Source organism: Scyliorhinus torazame, chromosome 17, assembly GCF_047496885.1.
Source record: "Scyliorhinus torazame isolate Kashiwa2021f chromosome 17, sScyTor2.1, whole genome shotgun sequence".
NCBI lineage: Eukaryota > Metazoa > Chordata > Chondrichthyes > Carcharhiniformes > Scyliorhinidae > Scyliorhinus > Scyliorhinus torazame.
The window spans coordinates 149,764,698-149,792,693 of NC_092723.1; positions in this window are offsets into that span (position 1 = coordinate 149,764,698).

Sequence of the window (27,996 nt, forward strand, 5' to 3'; positions counted from 1 at the left end):
ACGACCCCCGGTGGTCAGTATTAGCTGCAGAGGAGGACCAGGACACATCTGTTACCAAACACACTCAGGGAGACAGCACGTGCAGAGTATCCAGAACGAACTGTATTATAAGAGTTAAAATAAAATAGAGTTGTACCACATACAACTGTGTTGGCTCATCTGTGCACCAGAGCACCCAACACCACATGGTACAGGAGTGGATCGATACCTGCCGGCATACCTCAGTGTACAGAGACAACCAGCAGTGCCCAGGCAAAATGATAGAGCTCCCGGTTCCACAGCCGCTCCAGTGCTACGGCGATCTCCGCGAAAACTGGCGGCGATTCCGGCAAATGTTCGAATTGTTCCTGGTGGCAGCTGAACTCCAAGACCTGGATGATAGCGAAAAAATTGAATTTCTCCTCACCATCGCCGGTGCAAGGGCAAGAGAAATATTCACAAGGTTCAGGTTCTTCAGGAGGCAGCAAAGGTACGATTACCAGGCAGTCCTGGACAAATTCTCCAAGTACTGTGAAGAAAACGCAATCCAATCGGCAAATAAAGGTAAGAAAAGCTGCAGTACTCACCTCGTGGCTGGGATCCCGGAGCCCGAATTCCCAGAAGCCAAAATCCCGGGCCTGAGAGAAGGCTGGGTCGAGGTCGGCGGCCATCTTGCTAAAGGTATAACGCTAGCACAGTTGCGCGAGCAGTGCGCAGAACCGGAAGTTTCGTTTGCGCATGCGCGAGATGCTGCGCATGCGCAGTCAAGAAAACGGCCATCGGTAAAGGAACAGCGATCTGAGCATGCGCAGTCGATTCCTACGTGCTACATACCGAGCGTCAGGATGTCAGAGGCCCCAGACTGCACCAATTTAAAAGGGAAATGTCCCAAATCCAATTTAAAAGGGAAACGTCCCAAATCAAAAAAACAAAAATCTGTTAAAGCTGTAAAACAACCTTCCCTCACCTGGAATGACAGCACAGTGCCGCAAATTGACCCAGGAGATGAATTTGACCTCCGAAGAACCCTCCGACAAGCAGTTACCTACGCACAAGCCGATGATTCCGACCTTGAATACTTCGATGACGATCTTTACAGTGTTTCCGGACCTCGCGAGCCCAATGATAGCTCCGTGGTCCTATATGACTATGACTCGGACGAACCTTTCGTGTTGCACATTGGCGGCCCCCACATTGAATCCGACGCAGATGCGGATTCATTTTGCGGATTTGAGGATCTTCAATCCAGCAGATATGACGTTCCAACTTATCAGTACCGGATGATGCTGCAGCCTGACATTAACAGACAGGGAGCGGTGCAAGCACACGGAGAGTGCCCTGCTGCCACACAGAGCGTGGTCCACGTCCCGCTCAACGTTCCCGACTCTATGAAAGAAGACATGCAAGACTCCAGAGTGCAGTCCTCGCATGAACCGGAAGTGACTCCAGTGTCACAAGCTTCCACAGCAAGCTCGTGGACAGACTCCACAATTGCAGAAATGCAAGACTCCAGAGCGCAGTCCTTGCACGGACAAGAAGTGACTCCAGTGTCACAAGCCTCCACAGAGAGCTCGTGGACAGCCTCCACGATAGAAGCAACGCAAGACTCCAGAGCGCAGTCCTTGCACGAACAAGAAGTGACTCCAGTGTCACAAGCCTCCACAGAGAGCTCGTGGACAGCCTCCACGATAGAAGCAACGCAAGACTCCAGAGCGTAGTCCTTGCACGAACAAGAAGTGACTCCAGTGTCACAAGCCTCCACAGAGAGCTCGTGGACGGACTCCACGATGGAAGGAACGCAAGACTCCAGAGCGCAGTCCTTGCAGGAACAAGACCATGAGGGTCTAGCAACCTCTCCTGACCAACCAGCGGCAGACGATGCAAGTCTGCCATGCTCACGTGAACAGCAAGAAGGCTATAACAGCCTACCATGCTCCACTACACAGCAGCATGAACATGACGGTCTCTCATGCTACAATGAAGGGCACAGCGCTGAAGACTGTTCAAGCCCAACTGAAGACAAGCCAAAGGAATCGCCTCGTCCAAGCCCGAAGAAAAAAGGTTTATGCGCTGACCTTCAGGATCATTATAGCCGAACAGAGATTAATAATGCTGCACGGCCACAGAAGGATGCTGAGGATTTGCTAACGAAATTAATTGAATGTTTAACTTGCAAGGAGCAGACTGAGAATTGCCAGTGTTTTAGTACGGATCGAAAAAATGGACAAGACATTGATCCTCAGGTAATGGAAATAACACAACCTGAATCATATCTACAGCAGGGACAAATGTCTCCCTTCAACACAACACCGCAAAATCCCAACTTCGGAGACCAGCAGTTAGTCAGTAATGACTCTTCAAACCTTGAGGGGAACATTAATTGCATTGAACCTATACACGCTCCACTGATTATTGAGCAGAACATTGGAGCAAGAATCCTGAGGACACCGGCATCGAGTAGCCAGATAATGAATTTAAAACCCACAGCAGTTTCAAGTGAACCAAGTGTGCTTTCCACTAATGGTGAAGATGCAGATAAGGTCGACCCGATTATCCATTGTACCACACTAACCCCAGTGATTAAGCAGTTATGTATGGGGAGTATAATGTGGGCAATTGAGAACAGTAAAAGAGAGACTGTGACCATGCCAGTCCCAGCAAAATCAGACCCAGAGACCATGAAGGCATGTACATTAGACAAAGATACATATGAGGCACCTGAGAAGAAAAGTGAAACGGAATGTTCTTTGGAAAATAGTACAATGTCGATAGAAACATTGGATCCTATATTCGAGACCATACCTATGGGAGAATTTGGGGGTAATAAACAAGGTTCTGCAATGTCTGGGGGAAGATTTAAAATTCCAAAGAAGAAAAGCCCAAATGAAGGACAACGGCAAGACAATGACAGTCCACCGACATGGTGTGCACCACCAGATGAAAACTCTGACAATTTACCCAACCCTAGTGAACAGCAAGCTGCTAATGAGGATCTATCCACGGGATGTGAGACGAGTGACGACAGCATCCCACTTCCCATGCAAAAGGTGCAAGGTGACAGACCTCGCCTAGTGCGTACCGAGGCACTCGACGATCACGGTGGGACCACTGACGACTGCGGTGGCAGCGCACCGCTTCCACCCTCGATGGCTCGACCCTCTCCACTGGTTGGTGCATTCCTGCATGTTCCGACTCCAGAAGTGCAGCTTCAGGGAATCTCGGCTGCCTCCAGTGAACCTGTTGGGACTCCGGACGGGGGGCATCGACGGAAGGCAGACCGGACTCCAGATGGGGAGCAGCCAAGCGCCGACTCTGATTCGCGCACGCCAGACCTTGCTCCGGACGGGCGGTGTCGCGGCCTCGGTGATGGCACGCTCAGGGTGACGGCGGATGCCACGGCGACAGGGAATGGATCGCGTGGCAGTCCCACTGGGTCGGCAGTGGCAACCAGCACCGGCGGTCCAAGATGGACACACCAATTCGCGCCATCGCCAGACGTTGATGCGAGCAACAATTCTCTCTCCAAGGCGACATGCTTCGACGTTTCTCTGCGGAGTCGCCCTTCCGGCACAGCAGGTGGCCGGAACCAGCGTACACGGTCTCGGCCAACTTCCACATCTGGCACAGTCATCGCCTTGCATGATATTAGTGATGGTGCTACTTCGATGGCAACGACCCATCGGCTACAAGATGCCGTCCACCACAAACATAAAAAGAAAAAGACTCCACCTTGTTCCTGGCATGCAGGGCGGATGGATTGGTGCGTAGGCGCAATCAGCGAGCTTTGCGCCGCCTTCCACGCTCGCAACTGAACCGTACGCACACGCCGGATCCTCCACTGGTTCCCAAGGATGACTTCGTGGAGATGCCACGGATCATGCCCCTTCCATCGCCACCAGAACCAAACCACAGCCAAGGCACCACTAAAAAAAATGTTGAATGTTATATTTGCACGAATGAAAAAACCAAGCACTGCACGAAGTACAACAAATGGTAAAGTAGAGACTTCGGCAACAGCATCACCTCCAACAGTCCAAGGTGAACCAGTGTGACCCCAAATCTCCACAGCTGAACCGGCTTGAGGACCAGCCCATTCTTGAGGCGGTCACCCATTAGACTGGACTTATAACGCTGTTCATACGTTCAAAAAGTCAAACACTTCTGTATTATAACCTGTTGTTGTTTATTGTTCCAGATATCGTCTGACCAGACCAATGTTCAAGTTTTTTTTTTTTTCTCTCGCATCCAAGTTTTGTTATGGTACAACCTTGTTAGTGTGACGCACCCGACATTGCCCCATGTAAATAGTTACGTCATATACACACGCTGTACATAACACACACACACACTCTTCGATGCACTCACGACACAATTATATTTATAACCACGTAGGCACATATCTTTGTAAAAAGGGGGGATGTCATGATATTCAAACACACACATCATGATAGACACACCAACAGACAAATCAGAACACACAACACCACAACCAATGACAGAAAGATATAAAAGCACAGACACGACCCCCGGTGGTCAGTATTAGCTGCAGAGGAGGACCAGGACACATCTGTTACCAAACACACTCAGGGAGACAGCACGTGCAGAGTATCCAGAACGAACTGTATTATAAGAGTTAAAATAAAATAGAGTTGTACCACATACAACTGTGTTGGCTCATCTGTGCACCAGAGCACCCAACACCACATAGGTGTGAGCTAATGACATTAACGTGAGGGTAACAGGGCACCTGGGACCTGAGGAACAGGACAAGTAAATGTATATATTCATAACCAAACACATTCAAGGATTGTGAAATATACAGCAAGGGGTTGAGAACAAAGTGTCAATTCGAGTAGGTAAATTCAGTATCAAAACAGATACCTAAAGATAAATAAATAGAGCAAATGAAAATAATTAATTAAGAGAGGAAAAAAGAGACAGAAAACCAAAGTGAAAAAATTTGCACATTTCTAAAATCTCGAATAACAATTAAAACTTGAAGGAATGAGGCCCTATGTTTGTAATAGTTTAATGCTAGAAACATGAATTGGCAGTATCATGTCATTACAAGCACACGGGCACTGATAGAATATTATCATAGAATGGTTAAAGGGCAGCACGGCGGCGCAGTGGTTAGCACTGCTGCCTATGGCGCTGAGGACCTGGGTTTGATCCCGGCCCTCGGTCACTGTCCATGGGGAGTTTGCACATTCTCCCCATGTCTGCGTGGGTTTCACCCCGACAACCTAAAGAGGTACAGGTTAGGTGGATTGGCCACGCTAAATTGCCCCTTAGTTGGAAAAAAATAATTGGGTACTCTAAATTTATTTTTAAAAATGGTTACAGCACAGAAGGAAATGACACATGAATTGAATTAACTTTCTCTGCTAAGGTTAGGTTCCTATCCGCATAATACAACAACTTTTCCCCATGCAATGTATTGCAATTGTAAGGCAGGCAGTGAGATGTTACCTCCATGAAGTTAATGGTGGCATGGAGAAATCAAACAGCAACCTTCAGATATTACTGTTTAGCCATGAATATGCCTTTGCCTAAAATTACAGTGTCAATAGTGAATAAATAACGATGAGCTCATTATTCTCAACATTATTTTAAGAACAAAAATTGGCTCAATACATTGTACAATTCTACCTTAGTTGACACTGATACCTAGGAGTGGCAGAAGAGATGCGATGAGAGAAATGAGGTATAGCAGGGAGACTGTGAAACATTGGGAAAGACTTTAGACATCATCTAAAATCTGTGCATCACTCTCAATGACTGTCAAACCTCCTTTGCCCTCAACTTGTATCGATATGGCTCCTTCCAAGCGAGGAATAAGAACATCTAAATTTATAACTAATTCCTTGCCCAAGGAAGACATTTCTAGTTTCATCAGTTAGCAAAGGTTATTATATTATTACTTCCCACACTAACCAAATGAAGCAATGCACGATGGTAACCAATGTACAGGTCCAGTACTTTTTCTAGAGGCCAAAAGTATTGAATCATATTTGAACAAAATGGCGTCCAAGTGATCTATCCTTTCATACTTGGCACTTCAAACATAATATAGTGGCATTTTTTGCTGAAATCCCTCTTTGTTGTAGTCAATGGCAACTAATGTCCAAATCACGTGCACTTTAATTATTGAATTATTTGTGTAGATGTGTGATGCTTCATTTTAGGTGTGTGAAGCTTCATTTTATACCTTTTAAGTGTCCCCCTTGAGGAAACAGTAAGTGCATTGTCTGGTTTAGGCTTTTACTTGCAATCTACTGGGACACTGGTTGCCTGAGACTGGTTTAGGCTTTTGCATTTAATTCAGTTACTGTGGTAAACCACTGTATTGTATTGTATTGTATTGCACTGTTGTATTGTTACATGCCTGGGCTTGTCTCTGCTGGCTCCGCCTGTGATTCCTCCCCTCGGGCTCATGTATAAAGGTGGCCAGCTCCAGCCCTCCCTTCATTCTGGGACCGGATGCCAGCAGGTGTCTTTAAGCTGATTAAAGTCACAGTTTTTCTCCCAACTCCTCGTCTGTCGTTAATTGATGGTACATCAATTTAATCAGCTTAAAATTTTCAGATGGATCCATCGCTAAAACCTGATCGCCTGGAGTTGGACCCCCAAGCAGCCGACACCACTATTACATTTGAACACTGGCTACGCTGCTTCGAATCGTACGTCGAGTCCTCCGCGATCGCCGTCGCCGAGACCCACAAGCTGCGAATCCTCAACTCCCGGGTGAGCCCGCAAGTATTCCTTATTATCAGGGACGCTGACTCGTATGAGGATGCGATAGCACTGTTGAAAGGACAGTATGTTGAGGGAGTCAATGAGGTGTATGCTAGGCATCTCCTTGCCATGAGGCGACTGCGCCCCGGAGAATCGCAAGCCGAATTTCTGCGTGCATTGCGGGTACTCGCCCGGAACTGCAGTTGTAAGGCGGCATCGGCTGTCAAGCACACAGAGTTGCTGATCCGGGACGCCTATGCCGCAGGCATAAAATCGAATTCCATCCACCAGCACCTACTAGAAGGGGGTACACTCGACCTCCAAGAAACAGTACGGATTTCGGACCCATTAGAAGTGACCTTCCGCAACTTGGATGCCTACACCTCCGACCACACAACACCCTTGTGGACGTCGTGGGTGTCATAATATACACACAAGTATATGATGGTGCAGAGACAGACACTACTGACACACTGAAAGACCAATCAACACACAGAACACAGCAGCCAATCACCAGACAGGACACGGCCACTATATAGCCAGAGGGCACTAGCTTTCCCGCTCATTCAGGACGCAGCCTCTGAGACAGCCAGAGCCCGTGATCAGTAACACAAACATCTACCATGTGCTAGCAGTATAGTCTGGTCAGGTTAGCCTCAGGTCTCCAGTCAACCTAACATAGTGTCAACCCACAGTGCAAGTATGTTTAACAGCTCATAGCTAAATAAAATAGAGTTGTACTTCTACAAGTGTTGGTAGCCTGTCTCTCTCACTGCTCTGGTAAACGCAGTCCTCGCAGACCCAGCATACCCAACACATCATGGTACCAGTACGTGATGTTAGAGTTTGATGGACCTACCCTGAAATAATCTGCCTTCGACCAGCGATCAGCCATCCGGGAGTATGGACAGCGTCCGCCCTCCCCCGCCGCCCAGCATCACCGGCAACCTCGGTGCAAACTGGAAGATTTTTAAACAAAAGTTTCAATTGTACCTCGAAGCTACCGACCTGGAAGCTGCTTCAGAAGGCAGGAAGATTGCTCTCTTTCTCTCCACGGCCGGGGACCATGCCATCTATATTTTCAACTCCCTCACATTCGCTGAAGGTGAAGACAAGTCCAAGTTCAAGACAGTCCTGCTCAAATTCGACAGTCACTGTGACATCGAAGTCAACAAAAGTTTTGACCGCTTCGTCTTTCAACAGCGTCTGCAGGGTAAGGATGAACCTTTTCAATCTTTCCTCTCCCATGTTCGCATCCTCGCGCAATCCTGCAATTACGGCTCCACCTCCGATTCAATGATCCGCGACCAGATTGTTTTCGGTGTGCACTCGGACCCCCTACGCCAGCAGCTCCTCAAAGTTAAACAGCTCACCCTCGCTATAGCCATTGAAACCTGCGTTCTGCATGAGCACGCCACTAACCGATACTCTCACATTCAAGCGGCAAAGGCGGCGCAGCAAGGCCCCCATGAAGCAGAACGGGTGAGGCTGTAAAACAGCTCCAGGGCCTAAGCCTGGATGAGGACGGCCATTTCGCGCGCATTTCCCGAGCTCCCGCGCATGCGTGCAACGACCGAGGGGACGGCGAGGCCAAAGACCAAACTACGCAGGCACGCACTATGTATGACCGCACCGCGCATGCGCTGTGGCACACTGAGCGTTCTGACGTCACGACGTGCGACAACTGTGGCTCCTCCCACTTAAAGCGGCAATGTCCCGTGAAATCTCAACGCTGTCTCCAGTGTGGCAAGCTTGCCCACTACGCAGCCCTATGCAGGTCTGCTCAAGAACCTCCCTCCCGTCGCTCCTAACATCAGCGCAGGGACGTACGAACCGTACAACAACTGGTCACCGATTCCGACTCCGACATGGTTCCAGACCCTGACACCGAAGATCTCAAATCTCCATTCCGGGTGGGCATAATCATCAAGCACACGGTGCTTCAAAAGAAAAAGGCCAAGCCTTTCCCAGTGATGAACATTGATCCGGACGATGAGTGGTGTGCCACCCTCACAGTCAACAAATCTCGCATCCGATTCAGGCTGGACACCGGTGCTTCAGCCAACCTCATTGCGCGGTCTGACTTGGACAGCCTCCACGTTAAGCCGGCAATCCTTCCATCCGCCTGCCAGCTTCTCGACTACAATAGCAATGCCATTGCTGCCAGCGGCTCATGCCAGCTTGTGGTGTTGCACCGTTCGTTAAAGGCCACCCTGCCCTTCGAGATTGTAGGGGCCACTAAAGCTTCCCTGCTCGGCGCTCAGGCGTGCAAGATCCTAAACCTCGTCTAAAGGGTTCACTCCATGTCACCCGCTGAGGCTTCAGCATCACCGGACGCCGACTTTCATTTCAAACACAACTGAAGAACATCATCACTCGATACCACAGTGTTTTCAAGGGCATGGGCACACTCCCATACACGTACAAAATTATTTTAAAACCAAATGCCACGCCTGTGTTTCATGCAGATCGCCGGGTACCGGCGCCCCTCGAGGACCGCCTCAAGCAGCAGCTGCAGGACCTCCAGGACCAGGGCGTCATATCTAAAGTAACAGAACCAACCGACTGGGTCAGCTCCATGGTGTGTGTTAAGAAACCATCCGGAGAACTACGCATCTGCATCGAACCCAAAGATCTGAACCGTAACATCATGAGGGAACACTACCCTATCCCAAAGCACGAAGAACTCACCTGCGCGATGGCTCGCGCCAAATTTTTCACAAAGCTGGACGCATCCAAGGGGTTCTGGCAGATACAACTTGATGCATCCAGTCGGAAGCTCTGCACCTTTAACACACCATTTGGCTGGTTTTGTTACAACCGGATGCCGTTTGGCATGATCTCAGCCTCGGAGGTGTTCAACCGAATAATGGAGCAGATGATGGAGGGCATCGAAGGGGTGCGGGTATATGTAGTCGACATCATCATCTGGTCTACCACCGCGCAGGAACACACTGATTGCCTCCAACGTGTCTTCCTGAGAATCCATGAGCATGGCCTCCGCCTCAACAGAGCCAAAAGCTCTTTTGGTCAAACAGAACTAAAATTCCTCGGCGACCACATATCACAGTTTGGTGTGCAGCCGGATGCAGACAAGGTGTCGGCAATCAATGCCATGAAGACACTGGGGGACAAGAAGACGGTTCTCCGCTTCCTGGGCACGGTCAACTTCCTGGGGAAGTTCATCCCCAACCTTGCATCCCACACCACGGCTCTCCGCAATCTGGTGAAGAAGACAACCAAATTCCAATGGTTCCCCGCCCACGAGCAAGAGTGGCATGAACTCAGGGCAAAACTCATCAAGGCCCCGGTATTGGCATTCTTTGACCCTGCCAAGGAGACGAAGATCTCCACTGATGCGAGCCAGTCCGGCATTGGAGCAGTGCTCCTCCAACGCGACGACGCCTCCTCATGGGCTCCAGTCGCATACGCATCGCGTGCAATGACGCCCACCAAGCAAAGCAATGCGCAAATTGAAAAAGAGTGCCTCGGCCTCCTCACGGGAATTGTTAAATTCCACGACTACATCTATGGACTCCCCAAATTTACAGTCAAAATGGACCACAGGCCACTGGTCAACATTATACAGAAGGACCTTAACGATATGATGCTGCGCCTGCAGCGCATCCTCCTTAAACTCAGGCGCTATGACATCGAACTGGTCTACACCCCGGATAAGGAGCTCATCATCGCCGATGCACTCTCCCGTTCTGTCACTACGCCCTGCGAGCGGTTGGGCTTCGTGTGCCAAATTGATGCTCATGTTGAGTTCTGCGCATCTAACTTGCCCGCCACGGACGACCGACTCATCCAGATTCGTCGTGAAACAGCCAATGATCCTTTGCTCCAACGCCTCATGCGCCATCTTACAGACGGATGGCTCAAGGGCCAATGCCTGCAATTCTACAACATCAAAGATGACCTGGCAGTGGTAGATGGAACTCTGCTAAAGTTGGACAGGATCGTCATCCCGCACAGTATGCGGGAGCTCGTCCTTGAGCAGCTCTATGAGGGTCACCTGGGGGTGGAGAAGTGCCGACGGCGGGCCCGTGAGGCACTGTACTGGCCTGGCATCAACCATGACATCACCAATGCCATTCTCAACTGCCCGACATGCCAACGGTTTCAGCCAGCTCAGCCAAAAGAGACCTTGCAGCCACATGAACTGGTGTCGTCCCCCTGGACCAAGGTTGGCATTGATATTTTCCATGCACTAGGCCGGGACTATGTCCTCATAGTGGACTACTTCTCTAACTACCCAGAGGCAGTTAGAATGCATGAGCTCACGTCGACAGTGGTCATCCGTGCGTGCAAGGAGACTTTTGCTCGCCATGGCATCCCACTCACGGTCATGTCCGATAATGGCCCATGTTTTGCTAGTCAGGAGTGGTCCTGCTTTGCCCGGCGGTATAATTTCACTCACGTCACCTCAAGTCCCCACTACCCCCAGTCGAATGGCAAAGCTGAGAAGGGGGTACACGTTGTCAAACGACTCCTGTGCAAAGCGGCCGATATGGGATCCGACTTTTACCTCGCACTACTTGCCTACAGGTCAATTCCATTGTCCACTGGCCTGTCACCAGCTCAATTGTTAATGGACCGCACATTATGAACGACGGTGCCTGCAATACACGCCCCAGACTTGGACAACTTTCCGGTCCTGCGTCGAATGCAACTGTCTCGGGCCCAACACAAGTCGGCGTACGACGCCCACGCCACAGATCTTCCTGCTCTCGTTCCTGATGACCAGATTTGTTTACAACTTCCTGAAGGTGGCTGGTCTGCCGCCGCGGTGGGAATCAAGCCAGTGGCCCCCAGGTCGTTCCTGGTTCGTACGCAAGATGGCTCTTTTCTTCGCCGAAATAAGCGGGCACTGCGGCTCCTTCGATGCTCGCCGCCAGATCGTGATGCCCTGCCTCGCCCTCAGGACAGGCCCGTCCAAGAGCTCGCAGATCTGCCTCTTCTGTTGCCACCCTCTGCGACTGACACAGTCCCGCCCGTTCCAGAGCAGGCGGCCCCTGACCCACCCTTGGGGCGGTCAACCAGAATTCGTCGCCCACCACAGAGACTGAATTTATGAACTGCCTGAATTTATGAACTCTCTAAACTCATGGACTGATTGTTTCGTTACCCTGGTTATTTGTTCACTAGTTTGTACATACTGTTATTCATGTCCCGTGTTTTGTTACATACAGTCTATCTGCACTAGACACCTTCCCGTGTAAATATGTTAGAATTTTGGTCTATAGTCCTGTAAATATGCTCATATATTCTCCACATAGTCAGGAACATTCACATACCACACTATTTATTGCCACGTACCACATATTTTTTTTCAAAAAGCGGGAGATGTCATAATATACACACAAGTATATGATGGTGCAGAGACAGACACTGACTGACACACTGAAAGACCAATCAACACACAGAACACAGCAGCCAATCACCAGACAGGACACAGCCACTATATAGCCAGAGGGCACTAGTTTTCCTGCTCATTCGGGATGCAGCCTCTGAGACAGCCAGAGCCCGTGATCAGTAACACGAACATCTACCATGTGCTAGCAGTATAGTCTGGTCAGGTTAGCCTCAGGTCTCCAGTCAACCTAACATAGCGTCAACACACAGTGCAAGTATGTTTAACAGCCCATAGCTAAATAAAATAGAGTTGTACTTCTACAAGTGTTGGTAGCCTGTCTCTCTCACTGTTTAGCTGTTTAGCACAGGGCTGTTTAGCACAGGGCTAAATCGCTGGCTTTGAAAGCAGACCAAGGCAGGCCAGCAGCACAGTTCAATTCCCGCAACAGCCTCCCCGAACAGGCCCTGGAATGTGGCGACTCGGGGCTTTTCACAGTAACTTCATTGAAGCCTACTTGTGACAATAAGTGATTTTTATTTCATTTCACTGCTCTGGTAAACGCAGTTCTCGCAGACCCAACATACCCAACACATCAGTGGGCACCGCCATCACCCGACCCGGGGGCGCCGCACGCCTGTGCTGCGCAGCAACCTGCCAATCCCGGAGGCCCAAAATGTTACTTCTGTGGCCAGGGTAAGCAACCCAGGCAATGCTGCCCAGCGAGGAGCACAATCTGCAACGGGTGCAGTAAGAAGGGCCACTTCTCTAAAGTCTGCCAGGCCCGACCTGTTTGTCAGCCCAGCAGCGCTGCGTGTAACTTGTGGCCTTCTTCAACACCATCCGCCACGTGCGACCCGTGGGGGCTGCCATCTTTGCCGCCATCTTCAATGCCTCCCGCCACGTGCGAGCCGTGGAGGCTGCCATCTTGGCCGCCATCTTCGACGCCACCCATCACGTGCGACCCGTGGGGGCCACCTTCTTTGCTGCCATCTTCGACGCCACCCGCCACGTGCGACCCATGGGGGCTGCCATCTTTGACACCACCCGCCACGTGCAACCTGCGGGGCCGCCATCTTTGATTCGCCCCGCCACCTCCCGGAACCCTTGCTCATCCAATCGGCCCGCCCACCTTCCGAAGATTGCCTCCATCACCCTCGACCAGTCTCAACCTCATCGCCTCGCCAAACCCATGATACCAGTCCGGATCAACGGTCACGAGACGACCTGCGTGTTCGACTCCGGGAGCACAGAGAGTTTTATTCAGCCGGATACGGTACGGCGCTGCTCCCTCCCAATCTTACCCATGACCCAGAAAATCTCCCTGGCTTCCGAATTGCACTACGTGGAAGTCCGTGGGTACTGTGTTGCAACCCTTACAGTACGGGGCGTTGAGTTTAAAGGATTCAAACTCTATGTCCTCCCACAATTCTGCGCTGCTGTGCTACTAGGTCTTGACTTCCAGTGCCACCTCAAAAGTCTTACCCTGGAGTTCGATGGACCCCTACCCCCCCTCACCATATGTAGCCTCTCGACCCTTAAAGTCACCCCACCCCCGCTCTTCGCCATCCTCACCCCGGACTGTAAGCCCGTCGCCACTAGAAGCAGACGATACAGTGCTCGGGACAAGGCCTTTATCAGGTCGGAGGTCCAGCGACTCCTGCGGGAAGGGATCATAGAGGCCAGTAACAACCCCTGGAGAGCCCAAGTGGTGGTCGTCAAAACTGGGGAGAAGCACCGGATGGTCATCGACTACAGTCAGACCATCAACCGGTACACACAGCTCGATGCGTACCCTCTTCCCCGCATATCTGCCATGGTCAATCAAATTGCGCAGTACCGGGTCTTCTCCACCATCAATTTGAAGTCCGCGTACCACCAGCTCCCTATCCGCCCAGAGGACCGCCAATACACTGCCTTCGAGGCAGATGGCCGCCTCTACCACTTCCTCAGGGTCCCCTTCGGCGTCACCAAAGGGGTCTCGGTCTTCCAACGGGAGATAGACTGAATAGTTGACCAGTACGGGCTGCGGGCCACGTTCTCGTATCTGGATAATGTCACCATCTGCGGCCATGACCAGCAGGACCATGACGCCAACCTCCAAAAATTCCTGCACATCGCCAAGCTCCTTAACCTCACATACAATAAGGAGAAATGCGTTTTCCGCACAACCCGCCGAGCCATCCTTGGCTACGTTGTGGAAAACGGAGTGCTAGGGCCCGACCCCGATCGCATGCGCCCCCTTCTGGAACTTCCGCTCCCCCACTGCCTCAAGGCCCTGAAGAGATGCCTGGGGTTCATCTCCTACTATGCCCAGTGGGTCCCCAATTATGTGGACAAGGCCCGCCCACTCATTAAACCCACCCTTTTTCCCCTGATGGCTGAGGCCTGCCTGGCCTTCAACCACACCAAAGCAGATATTGCTAAAGCCGCGATGCACGCAGTAGACGAGACCATCCCATTCCAGGTGGAGAGCGATGTGTCTGACTTTGCCCTGGCCGCTACCCTCAACCAGGCGGGCAGGCCCATGGCTTTCTTCTCCCGTACCCTCCAGGGCTCCGAAATTCGACACTCCTCCGTCGAAAAGGAAGCCCAGGCCATTGTGGAAGCTGTGCGACATTGGAGGCATTACCTGACCGGCAGGTGATTCACTCTCCTCACTGACCAATGGTCGGTTGCCTTCATGTTCAATAACACACAGCGGGGCAAGATCAAGAATGACAAGATCCTAAGGTGGAGGATCGAACTCTCCACCTATAATTATGATATCTTGTATCGAGTTGGGAAGCTCAATGAGCCCCCAGATGCCGTATCCCGCGGTACATGTGCCAGTGCACAAGTAGACCGACTTCGGGCCCTCCACAATGACCTCTGTCACCCAGGGGTCACCTGGTTCTTCCACTTCATCAAGACCCACAACCTGCCTTACTCCATCGAGGAGGTCAGGACCATGATCAGGGACTGCCAGGTCTGCGCGGAGTGCAAACCGCACTCTATCGGCCAGACAGAGCGCACCTGGTAAAGGCCTCCCGCCCCTTCGAGCGCCTCGGCGCCGATTTCAAAGGGCCTCTCCCCTCCACTGACCGTAACGTGTACTCACGTTTCCCTTTCGCCATACCATGCCCTGACATGACCTCTGCCACAGTCATCAAGGCCCTGCACGGCCTCTTCACCTTGTTTGATTTCCCCACCTATATCCATAGTGATCGGGGTTCCTTTTTCATGAGTGATGAGCTGCGTCAGTTCCTGCTTAGCAAAGACATCGCCTCAAGCAGGACTACCAGCTACAACCCTTGGGGAAATGGACAGTTGGAGAGGGAGCACGCGACGGTCTGGAAGGCCGTCCTTCTTGCCCTACGGTCTGGAAGTCTCCCTGTCTCCCGCTGGCAGGAGGTCCTTCCCAATGCGCTCCACTCCATCCAGTCGCTCCTATGTACCGCCACCAATGTGACCCCTCTTGAGAGGATGTTTGTTTTCCCCAAGAAGTCCACCTCAGGGGTCTAGCTCCCGTCCTGGCTGATGGTCCCAGAGCCCGTCCTCCTCCGGAAGCATGCGAGGAGTCATAAGTCAGATCCCTTGGTCGAAACGGTCCATCTCCTCCATGCTAACCCCCAATATGCCTACGTGGAACACTGTTGACGGGCGGGAGGACACAGTCTCCCTTCGGGACTTGGCACCTGCAGGTTCCCCAGTGACCATCACCATTACCCCCGACCCTACACCGTCTCCCCCATTGCTACTCATCTACTATGAGACGCAGAAGACGACACACTCCTGGACACCCAGGCCTCAACACCTCATCTGACACCAATATCAACACCACAGCCGGGACTGAGGTGGTCACAGCGGAAAGTCAAAGCCCCCGACAGACTCGATCTATAACCCAACCCATCCGCTTCACCCCCCAGGGGTGAATGTGGTAAACCACTATTGTATTGTATTCTATTGTACTGTTGTATTGTTACATGCCTGGGCTTGTCCCTGCTGGCTCCGCCTGTGGCTCCGCCCCTCGGGCTCAAGTATAAAGGTGGCCAACCTCCAGCCCTGCCCTCATTCTGGGACCGGCTGCCAGCAGGTGCCTTTAAGCTGACTAAAGCCACAGCTTTTCTACTGACTCCTTGTCTGTCGTCAATTGATGGTACATCAGTTACATCTGGTAATGCGGTGATTGATTGACTGTGCCTACATTCTGCTCCAATCCCCTTGTTCCTTCCAACAGTTGCTACTGATGATGCAGGCAGCCATTGGTCCCATCAGGTGAGTCGGGCTTTCAACATCTGCGTCGTAAAGCCTTCTTCACTACAAGATCCATTTTCCTTTCAGCAATTTCCAATGTTAATAGCCTGGGCCTTTCCAGCATTATTTCACTTGTTTAAGTGCCTCATAATTGTGCGTGACAGATGATTGAAGAGGATTTTTACTTCTCCATTTTATTGGTCGCTCCCTGGATTGAACTAAATCCCACCTTTTCCTCACACATTGAATGAAACTGTGTGTGCTGGCAGTTTTTATTTTTGTGAATCTTTCATAGTTAACTGCCAGTTATCTCCACAGTGGCACAGCAATACTGTTGATACCGACAGACCTTTTCATTGTACGTGACACCATTGAGTACCATTCCAGAATCATGGTGGTGCATGTTGCTTTCTTTTTCCCTTTGAGAAACACACAACTCTTCGCTTTCTCTTCGTGTAACGAAAAGCCAAAGCAGCCTTCCCCCAGAATTATCCAAACATGGTTTTCAAATTTGTGCCGGTTTAGAAAAAAGGGACCCTGTAATTTCGGGTTGCCTGTTATTTAAATAATTTTGCTGGGATTCTACCAGCCTCCCATGGTTAGAACGATGTAAGATCATAAGAACTAGGAGCAGGAGTAGGCCACCTGGCCCCTCAAGCCTGCAGTAAGATCATGGTTGATCTTTTTGTGGACTCAGCTCCACTTACCTGCCCGCTCATCATAAACTTTTATTCCTTTTGTTCAAAAATCTATCAACCTTTGCCTTAAAAAACATTCAATGAGGTAGCCTCAACTGCTTCACTGGACAGGGAATTCCACAGATTTACAACCCTTTGGATGAAGACGTTCCTCCTCAACTCAGTCCTAAGTCTGCTCCCCCTTATTTTGAGGCTATGCCCCCGAGTTATAGTTTCACCCGCCAGTGGAAACAACCTCCCTGCTTCTATCCCATCTATTCCCTTCATAATTTTATATGTTTCTATAAGATCCCCCCTCATTCTTCTAAATTACAATTAGTATAAACCCAGTCTACTCCATCTCTCCTCATAAGCCAATCCTATTAATTCCAGAATCAACCTAATGGATGTCCTCTGCAAACCCTCCAGTGCCAGCACATCCTTTCACAAGTAAGGAGACGAAAATTGTACACAGTACTCCAGATGTGGCCTCACCAGCACCCTATACAGCTGCAACATAACCCCCCTACTTTTAAAATCCATCCCTACAGCAATATGAAGGACAACATTCTACTTGACTTCTTAATTACTTGCTGCATCTGCATACCAAGTTTTTGTGATTCATGCACAAGGACACCCAGGTCCCTTTGCACAGCAGCATGCTGAAATTTTTCACCATTTGAATCATAGTCCATGTTGCTGTTAATCTTACCAAAATAGATGACCTCACATTTAGGGCAGGCATTCTCAATTGCGAGTCCACCCCTCTACTGTTGCTAGCGAGGATGGAGAATGTTGGCACGCCTTTCACTGGTGGTGGGATTATCTACTCCCATCGCTTGTCAATGGGATTTCCCATTAAAACCTGGGGGAGGGGGGGGGGGGGAGGGGGGCGCTGTGGCGGCAGGGAATCGCACCACCAGCAAACGGCCAGAAAGTCCTATCCAAGATATTTTGTCTTGGGGTGAGGGGCGGGTGCACTTCAATTATTCAAACTGGGAATGTAACAGTGTGACGAGCTATAAGGAGGAGGAATTCCTTAAATGTCTGCAACAGAACTTTCTTGATAGACCTGTCACCAGCCCAACACGAAGCAGTGCTGGATCTATTTCTGGGGAATGAAGTGGGGCAAGTGGAGAATGGGAACTCCTGAGAAATAGTGATCATAATATAAGTTTAGAGTAGCTGCTGATCGGCTTCCTTCTCCAAATTTAGGAGGAAACAAGATCTTGGAGTCCCTGGAGGGATAGTACTACAAAATGTAGGTTGAATATCCTTTTATCCGTAAATCCGAAAACAGAACACATCCAAAAAGCACTTTATCTGAACTGTATCAGCCTTTAACAAGTGAAGTCTAGTTATTTACCTCTGTTTACCTTGTGGTTGTTGTGGTGAACATGTCAAAAAAACCTTATTAGATGTGCCATGTATTTCTTATTCAGTAATATATCTTGGGCACAATTTAATGGCCGCGTTGCTCTTAAGCAAGAGAGCGACGGGGCCATTAGATCACTAGAGAGGCTAAAATTGAGAACCTCGCTGGGCGTCAATCTGTTTGCGAACTAACCGACCCACCCCCACTGCTGAGATCAGCATCCCACCGCAGCATGATGAGAAACCAATAATCACCACTGAAGCCCAATCTCCATACAATTAACGGGAGCGACCCCTAGCTAACGCCCTCCTGTGATCTAACAGCCTTCCCAGCAAGTGGTCACATGGGTGCTGGTTAGTCCTCCTTTTTAAAAACGTGAAGCTGCTGGAAGGGCACTTTGAGGGGGTAGGTAGCCATCTTCACTCCCAGGCAATGAGCCCAGGTGCTCCAGCATTGTTGGCCCAAGGCTCAGAGGGGGATGGCGTACCCCCAGGGGCCAGCCTCGGTTGGGATGGGCTGTCATCGGAGGTGGGGGGGGGGGGGGAGATGGGTGTCAGCGCCCATGGGCATACCATGCCACCCCGGATCATGTATTCTCATTCCAGGGGCAGCACCAGCCCAAGCCCACCATGCCCACCGACCACCCATAATTCCCACTGATCTCGGAGCCCTCTGGCCCTACGGCTGAAGGCTATAGCTAATTGGGAATTGGAAATCCTAGTAAAGTGAGCACTTCACACCTCCCGAGTGGGTGGGCGGGCCATGTAGCATGTGGGGGTTATTGCCTAGCATCCCAATCAGACCGTGATGCCTGGACACTGAACACTGCAGGAGGCAACACCACAGATGCAGAAACCAACATCCGAACACCCACGGGCTGCCCCCCAGCACCAGGGACAGTTCAGTGACCAAGGAGTTGGACGTGTGCACTGGGGACGGGACCAGCACCCAGTCCAGGTAATGTTACGTGCGGGCGTCTGGGGTACAGGGTCTGGGGTCTGGTGAGCAGTGCTCCCCTGCGGCCGGGGTGCATGGGCAGGCCATGTCGGATGGTAGGGGGGAGAGGGGAGGTGAGTGTCTCAGTGGGTCTGCCATGCCACCCCCGGGGGTGTGGGGAGCAATGGGGGGAGTGGGAAATGGAGGAGAGAGGGGAGGAGGAGCAATGTGCAATGGGGAGGAACAATGAGGGAATATGCAGGAGGGTGGAGCAATGGGGAAATGGGGGGGGGGGGGAGGAGGGAGCCAACCAGGACCTCCATGTCCGAGAAGATGGGGCTTGGGATTGGTTCTCGGCCCGCATTGTGGAAGAAAGTGCCAGAGATGTCATATTGGTCAAGGTCAATGATGTTTAATAATTTACACGTGTCCCCAACTGCCCCAATTCCCGATTGTGCCGTCCTACTCTCCCACCCCTCCCATACCCACCCCCCCACAACACACCCAAACCACCCTTACCCCCTGCCCCCCAGTGCCGTCTCAGTGATCCTCAACCTGATTAGCCTTCCTAGCTCTACCGCTGCATCTAGGTGTGTGCCCAGGATGCACATCAGAGATGGAGGCAGCCTGATACTTACCACGTCCCATGGCCTTCGATGTCCCTGGCGGGCATCCTCTGGGGTCTCTATGGCAGGAATGCCCCGACATTCCTGCCGGTGGCACATGCCTCACTGTGCATCCCTGTTCTGGGTGCTGACTCTGAAATGTGCCGCCGTCTGTGGGGTGGGTCTCGGGGAAGCAGATGGCTGGCTTTGCCACTCCGTAGGTTGGCTCTGCGTTGGCACGCAGCACCCCCCTCCTCTCGGTCAGTGCCCAAAGGGCCCTGGGGTTCACCTTGGGGCGGAGGGGCAGCTGGGGCTTGCTCTGCTAGCCCTGGTGACTCCCCAAAGTATGCTACTCAGTGACTGGGACATGCTTTGGAGTGTCCCAGCAATGCCCACCTGCAACTGGGACATGTCCACCAGCGACTGGGGACAAGCTCAGCCGCACCTCGACTATACCTACCTGAGACTGGGACATGTCCCGCAGTGCCTTGGCTATGCCTACATGGGACTGGGAGACCTCCGCTCGCGACTGGGACATGCTCTGGAGGGCCTCAGCAATGCCACTTGAGACTGAGACATGTCCCGCAGAGCATCCTCAAGGTCCATCTGGTACTGGGTCATGGCCCCCAGTGACTGGGACACGCTGTGAGGCGTTCAGCCATGGCCGCCACTAACTGAGTCATGCCTTGGATACCTGCACTAATGCTGCTGCCATCGTGCACCAGACTCTTCACTGCAGTCGCCACCCTCACAGTGTTGGCCTTGGTGCCATGCATTGCCGGCGCCATCTCCTGTGCCCGTAGCCTCTGAGACTCCTGCAATCGGCTGTGGACCTGCTGGAGGGACGCTGACATCTCCCTCTGAATATCACAGCCGCATCAGCTGCGGGTAAACCTGGTCCAGAGAATCAGCATCTGACTGGGACCCGACTGGGACCCAGCTGGGTCCTGGGATCCAGCAGATCTCTGACTGCTGTCTCACCTGGGCGTTCCTGTCTCCACCTTTTGTGCATCATCAGCAGTGCGGTGCTCACCAGAATGTGTCCACAGAGGTGTGTGTCTCTGTGCCAAGGAGGGTGGAGACGACAGTTGTGATGCATCGACAGCGGCATCCTCAGAGCTCTCTTCGAGGTGTTCTCGTGGGAGGTGGGGCGGGGGGGGGGGGGGGGGTGGAACCACCCCCACACCGTCGATGAGGAACCTGCGGGAGAATGGACATGTAGTCAGTGGGAGGGATTGGTTATTCTGCCTGGCATTAACACCTCACGTGTGACAGTTCATCTGGGTGGCGCCCGGCCTCTCATCTCTGCGCTATACGCCGACCTCGACGTTGGTGATGATCTGTCCTCGGCCAAGCCCTGCAACCTCCAGGGCCCATTCCACATAAAGGGTGAGCACACTGATGTCCGGCACTCCGCCGCCTGTCTGCCATCTGGGCCTTTCCTGTCCGTTGTGGGCCAACGTCCCCTGTGGAACACAGATGGGGCAGCGTGAGCCATAAGCATCATTCATCGCGGGGTTGGGGACTTGGGGAGTGGGGGTCTCGGGGGAAAGGTTTTGCTGGTGAGGGGGGTGCTTGGGGAGACTGGCTGGGGGATAGGGAGTATGTGAGAGATGGGGTATATGGGGGAGAAGAGGAGCAGGGGCAGGAATGGAGGGGCGGCGTGGGTGGCACTGCTGGACATGGGTTGGCCGGGTACGGAACGGTGCTGGGCGCATGCGGTGCCAGGTGCCAGGGGACGGTTCATGGGTCTGGTGCCAACCCACCCATGCGGGCCGGTGGAGGCCGTGTATCGTCTTCCGGCACTGGGTGCCGGTCCTCCTGATCATTCTCCCCAAGCTGACGGCCTCATCAACTTCCTCCCAGGCAGCACTGTCTGCCCTGTGGCTGACTCTCCGAGATCCTCGGATGAACAGGGCATCCTGCCTAGCCTCGGCTGCGTCCAATAATCTGCCCAGGTCGGCATCCCTGAATTGTAGGGCTGGTCTTCTTGGAGGGATGGCTGCATGCTGTGTGGTGTTGGTTGTACAGGAGGGGTTTAAGTGCTGCTCTCCATTGTTAGCAGAGTCCCGGAAATCAGCTGGCGGGACCAACATTTGCAGCATGAAGGCTGTGGGGCCTCGTCAAGTGGACCAATTAACACTTTGTAGCGGTGACGTCCTTGCCGGTCCGAGCGTTGGGAAGCTCGAGGAGGTTTCTGCTCACTACCACTTTTTGGTGAAATGACGGTCCTTATTGTTCTAGCCATTTTATCCACTGTAGACTGTAGATCGCCTTGGCTTAGGCCATTGTAGTTTAAGTTCATATATGGTAACCGAAATGCAAATCGACCCCAAATCGGTTTCAGATAAAGGGTACTTGACCTCTACCACTGACCTATTCAGGTATCTTAAATGATGCTTCAATGTTTCAAGGCATCAATACTCTGGCCCATGATCATGCTAAGTGTTGCTGTATCTGTATTTGACAGATAGACAAAATTGTATTAGACAAAGCAGGGCATTGTTCGTCAGAATTGCGCAGAATAGCTGTGATCAGCCAAAAGTCTTCCTTCCACTTCAAATAAGATCACTTTATATTAGAATTGTGACTGCTGCGCAAGAAGCAAGAATTGATATGCGTGACGCTGTGCTGGTGAGAACTCATGATTGTAAGCCCTTGCGATTTATGAGCACCACAGCAATATGACCAACGGCCTTTGTGGTTACATAGGTGCAACAATAATGTTCCACAATGCAGAAGAATTACAGTGCTTTGTGATTCTAATGCTCCTTTTTCCTGAGGAAAGTGCTGAATGTGTTTCCCTGGTGTAGAAATTATGAGCTGCTTGTTGAAACTATGCTATTGACTGATTAACGTGGTAATTGTCCCCAATGCACACAATGCAATCTATTTCACAACAAAATCGGGAATCTCACCTCATTACACATCTTCAAAGTTAACTTCTAAAAATCCAATTTAGTTTATTTCCTCCAACCAAATAGCTCAAAATTGTCAAGATCAATTATGTAAAACATGCAGAGATACAAGGATCTAACATTTGAAGCACCTTCTTATTTACTTAACACAGAAAAGCGACAGTTGTACGGGACAGATGCATTTTGAAAACTATCTGATTAAGACGATAAAGGTTTTTTATTGGCTTGTTCAATTTTCTCTTCATAATCTTTGCTGGCAACGGGAACAATTTTTGTCAAGCTTTCTATCCATCACTTATTTGAAATGATCAGGCCTGGATTCATTGTGAAATTCAAATCCAGAGACCAAACTGGCTTTTGACAAAGGGCGCACTTTTATGCACCACTTTCAAATATCTTCCTAGTTTCCTTTGAGTATATATAAAGAATATGGACCTGCTTTTCCATGGAGTCTCTGCTATATTCCTGGTGAGAAAACCAGCCAAGAACCCAGGAAAACGGTGTAGACAACCATTTTCAGATTTTACCCAGCTGCTCTCTGAGGTGGGGTGGGGTGGTGCAGGGCCTTGGGGAAACAATGAGACCTGGGGCGAAATTCTCCCGAAAATGGCGCGATGTCCGCCGACTGGCGCCCAAAACGGCGCCAATCAGACGGGCATCGCGCCGCCCCAAAGGTGCGGAATGCTCCGCATCTTTGGGGGCCGAGCCCCAACATTGAGGGGCTAGGCCGACGCCGGAGGAATTTCTGCCCCGCCAGCTGGCGGAAACGGCCTTGGTTGCCCCGCCAGCTGGCGCGGAAATTACATCTCGGGGCGGCGTATGCGCGGGAGCGTCAGCGGCCGCTGACAGTTTCCCACGCATACGCAGTGGAGGGAGTCTCTTCCACCTCCGCCATGGTGGAGACCGTGGCGTAGGCGGAAGGGAAAGAGTGCCCCCACGGCACAGGCCTGCCTGTGGGCCCCGATCGCGGGCCAGGCCACCGTGGGGGCACCCCCCGGGGTCAGATCGCCCCGCGCCCCCCCCCCCCCCAGGACCCCGGAGCCCGCCCACGCCCCCTTGTCCCGCCGTTCAAAAGGTGGTTTAATCCACGCCGGCGGGACAGGCAATTTATCGGCGGGACTTCGGCCCATCCGGGCCAGAGAATCCAGCGGGGGGGCCCGCGCGGCCCGATTCCTGCCCCCGCCGAATATCCGGTGCCGGAGACTTCGGCAACCGGCGGGGGCGGGATTCACGGCAGCCCCCGGCAATTCTCCAACCCGGCGGGGGGTCGGAGAATGACGCCCCTGATTAGAACCCTTTCTGATTACAGGACCTGTAGTTTTATACAGAGAAAAACATCAACAATTAATTTCAGAAATGGTTTGAAGGGCGGCATGTGGCACAGTGCTTAGCACTGCTGCCTACGGCGCTGAGGACCCAGGCTCGAATCCCAGCATTGGGTCACTGTCCGTGTGGAGTTTGCACATTCTCCCTGTGTCTACGTGGTTTCACCCCCACAACCCAAAGATGTGCAGGTTAGGTGGATTGGCGACGCTAAATTACCCCTTAATTGGGAAAAATATAATTGGGTACTCTAAATTTATATTTTAAAAAATTAATGGTTTATACTTCCGTATTTACAGCATTCGGTAAATTTTGTTAACTCCTGAGGCAGGACTCTCCGACCCCCCGCCGACGGCTGACGTGAATCCTTCCCCCGCCGGTTGCCGAATTCTCCGGCACCGGATATGCGGCGGGGGTGTGAATCGCGCCACGCCAGTTGGCGGCCCCCCCCCCCAGCGATCCTCCGGCCCGCGATGGGCCGAAGTCCCGCTGCTGGAATGCCTGTCCCGCCGGCGAGAATCAACCATCTCTCTTACCAGCGGGACAAGGCGGCGTGGGCGGGCTCCAGGGTCCTGGGGGGGGGCGCGGGGCGATCTGGCCCCGGGGGGTGCCCCCACGGTAGCCTGGCCCACGATCGGGGCCCACCGATCTGCGGGCAGGCCTGTGCCGTGGGGGCACTCTTTTCCTTCCGCCTTCGCTATCGTCTCCACTATGGCTGAGGCGGAAGCGACCCTCTCCACTGCGCATGCGCGCGGATGCCGTGAGCGGCGGCTGTAGCTCCCGCGCATGCGCCACACGGCAAAGTCATTTCCACGCCAGCTGGCGGTGCACCAAAGGCCTTTCCCGCCAGCTGACGGGCGGAAATCAGTCCGGTGCGGGCCTAGCCCCTCAAGGTGAGGGCTCGACCCCTCAAGATGCGGAGAATTCCGCACCTTTGGGGCGGCGCGATGCCGGACTGATTCGCACCATTTTTTGGCGCTGGTTCTCCAGTGCAGATTTTGGGGATGCCCCAAAGATGCGATGCGGAATCCCTCTTGGAATCTCCCAGGTAAATATTTGCACAGCAATTGTCCAAAAGCACTAACTTCCCCTGGGCAATTGCGATCCATTGCGAACCACCCGAGAGTTTGTGGCCACTGGGGGAATCCATCTGAGGAGTGAGGAGCATACTGAAAGTTAAGTGCAAAATGTTTTAACACCTTCAACTGTCACTGTTAGATGTTATATTGTAATATGTTTTTAATGCAGCAATTCACCATAAAGATCTGTTTTGCAGAGTTGACCCATACATTAACCACAATTGTCTGGTGTTGCCATGCATTACAGTATTTTTTTTCCAATGGAGAAAGTGCCATATTGCATGACAAATGTAAAAGAAAAAGTCCTGACAGCCTCTACTGTCATATTTTATACAGTGATTTAAATCAACTGACCACCCCGGCTGTTAGATAAAACCCTGCTTTTGAAAATTGAAAAATAAAGCTCAGCACTGCTCCTCTCCTTTGATTTGCAGATGATCAGTATTGAAATGGAAATGAAGAACAATTTTTTTTCCGTCAGTTTCAGGAAATTTAGCTGAAAATATTTGTTCAGCTGTAGCCATTATAAATGCTTGTCTGGGTTTAAATAATTGACAGTGGCTTCAGCTCAGCAGGTGATTTGCTGATACAAGAATGATTGAAACATACATAGAAAATAGGAGCAGGAGGAGGCCATTCGGCCCTTCATGTCTGCACCGCCATTCATTATGATCATAGCTGATCATCAGGTTCAATACCCTGATCCAGCCTCCCCCCCCCATATCCCTTGATCCCTTTAGCCCCAAGACCTATATCTAATTCTTCTGGAAATTACACAACGTTTTGGCTTCAACTACTTTCTGTGGTAGTGAATTCCACAGATTCGCTACTCTATGGGTGAAAAGATGTCTCCTCACCTCAGTCCTAAAAGGTTTACCGGTTATCCTCAAACTATTACCCCGAGTTCTAGAATCCCCCACAATCTCCCCTGTCCAATGCTGTTAGAATTTCATAAGTTTCAATGAGATCCCTTCTCACTCTTCTAACTCCAATTAATATAATCCTAACTAATTTAGTCTCTTCTCAGATGACAGTCTGCCATCCCAGGAATCAGCCTGGTAAACCTTCGCTGTACTTCCTCAGATAGGACACTAAAATTGCACACAATACTCCAGGTGTGGCCTCACCAACACCCTAAACAATTGCAGTAAAACATCCATATTCCTAAACTCAAATCCTCTTGTTATGAAAGCCAAGGCACCGTTTGGAACATAGGAACTAGGAGTAGAAGTAGTCAATTCAGCCCTTCAAGCATGCTCCATCATTCAATTTGATCATGGCTGATCTCTTCCTGGTCTCAAATCCACTCTCCAACCTGTTCCCCATATCCCTTTAACCTGTTTTTTAAAATCAGAAATGTATTTTATCTCCTTCTTGAAACTATTTACTGACTCAGATTCCACCGCACCGTGTTCCACTCAGATTCCACCGCACCGTGTTCCACTCAGATTCCACTGCAAGTTCCACAAATTCACCAGCCTCTGCGAGAAGTAAAAATTTGCCATCTTTACTGCCTGTTGTACCTGTACCCTTGCTTTCAACGATTAATGCACAAGGACACCAAAGTCTCGCTAAGTATCCACCTCTCCCAATTTACATCCATTCAGATAATAATCTGCCTTCCTATGTTTTGCTACCGAAATGGATAACTTCACATTTATCCAGGTCATACTGCATCTGCCATGCATATGCCCACTCACTCAGCCTGTCCAAATCCCACTGAAGCATCTCTGCATCCTCCGCATAGCTCATCCTCCCACCCAACTTTATATCATCTGCAAATTTGGAGATAATGCATTTAGTTCCCTCGTCCAAATCATTAATGTATAATGTGAACAGTTGGTGTATGAGCACATATCCCTACGGTACCCAACTAGTCACTGCCTGCCAATCGGAAAATGACCTATTTATTCCAACTTTTTGCTTCCTGTCTGCTAACCAGCTTTATATCCATCTCATGATACTACCCGTAATCCCATGCACTTTAACTTTACATAGTAACCTGCTATACGAGACCTTGTCAAAATCTTTTCTGAAAGTTTAAATTAACTACATCCACCGGTCCTCCCTGATCAACTCTACTACTTACATCTTCAAACAATTCTAGTAGATTTGTCAAGCATGGATTTTATAAATCAATGCTGATTTTGCCTGATTATACCATTGCTTTCCAAATCCTGTGCTATGAAATCCTTGATAATGGTCTCTAACAACCCCCCTACTACTGACATTAGGCACACTGGTCTATAGTTCCGTTTTCTCTCTACCTCCCTTTTTGAATAGGGGGGTTATATTAGCTACCCTCCACTCTGTAGGAACCATTTCAGAGTCAAAAGAATTTTGGAAAATGACCACCAATTGATTGACTATTTCTTGGGCCACTTCCTTAACTACTCTGGGATGAAGATTATCGAACCCTCGAGATTTATTCGCCTTCAGTCCCATTAATTTCCACCAAACCATTTCTCTAATACTAATTTTGTTCAGCACTTCATTAAAACTTGTGTTGCTCAGAACTTCTGTTATAGTATTCATGTCTTCTTTTGTGAAGACAGAGGCAAAGTACGACTGTAGTTCCTCAGGCATTTCTTTGTTCCCCATTATGCATTCCCCTGTTTCTGTCTGTAAGGGGCCTTAGTTTACATTAGTTTTAAAAAATATTAGTTTTTATCAATCTTTTTCTCTTTACATACCTACAGAAACTTTTACAGTCAGTTTTTATGTTCCCCGCTAGTTTACTTTCAAATTGTATTTTCCCCTTCTTAATCAATCAC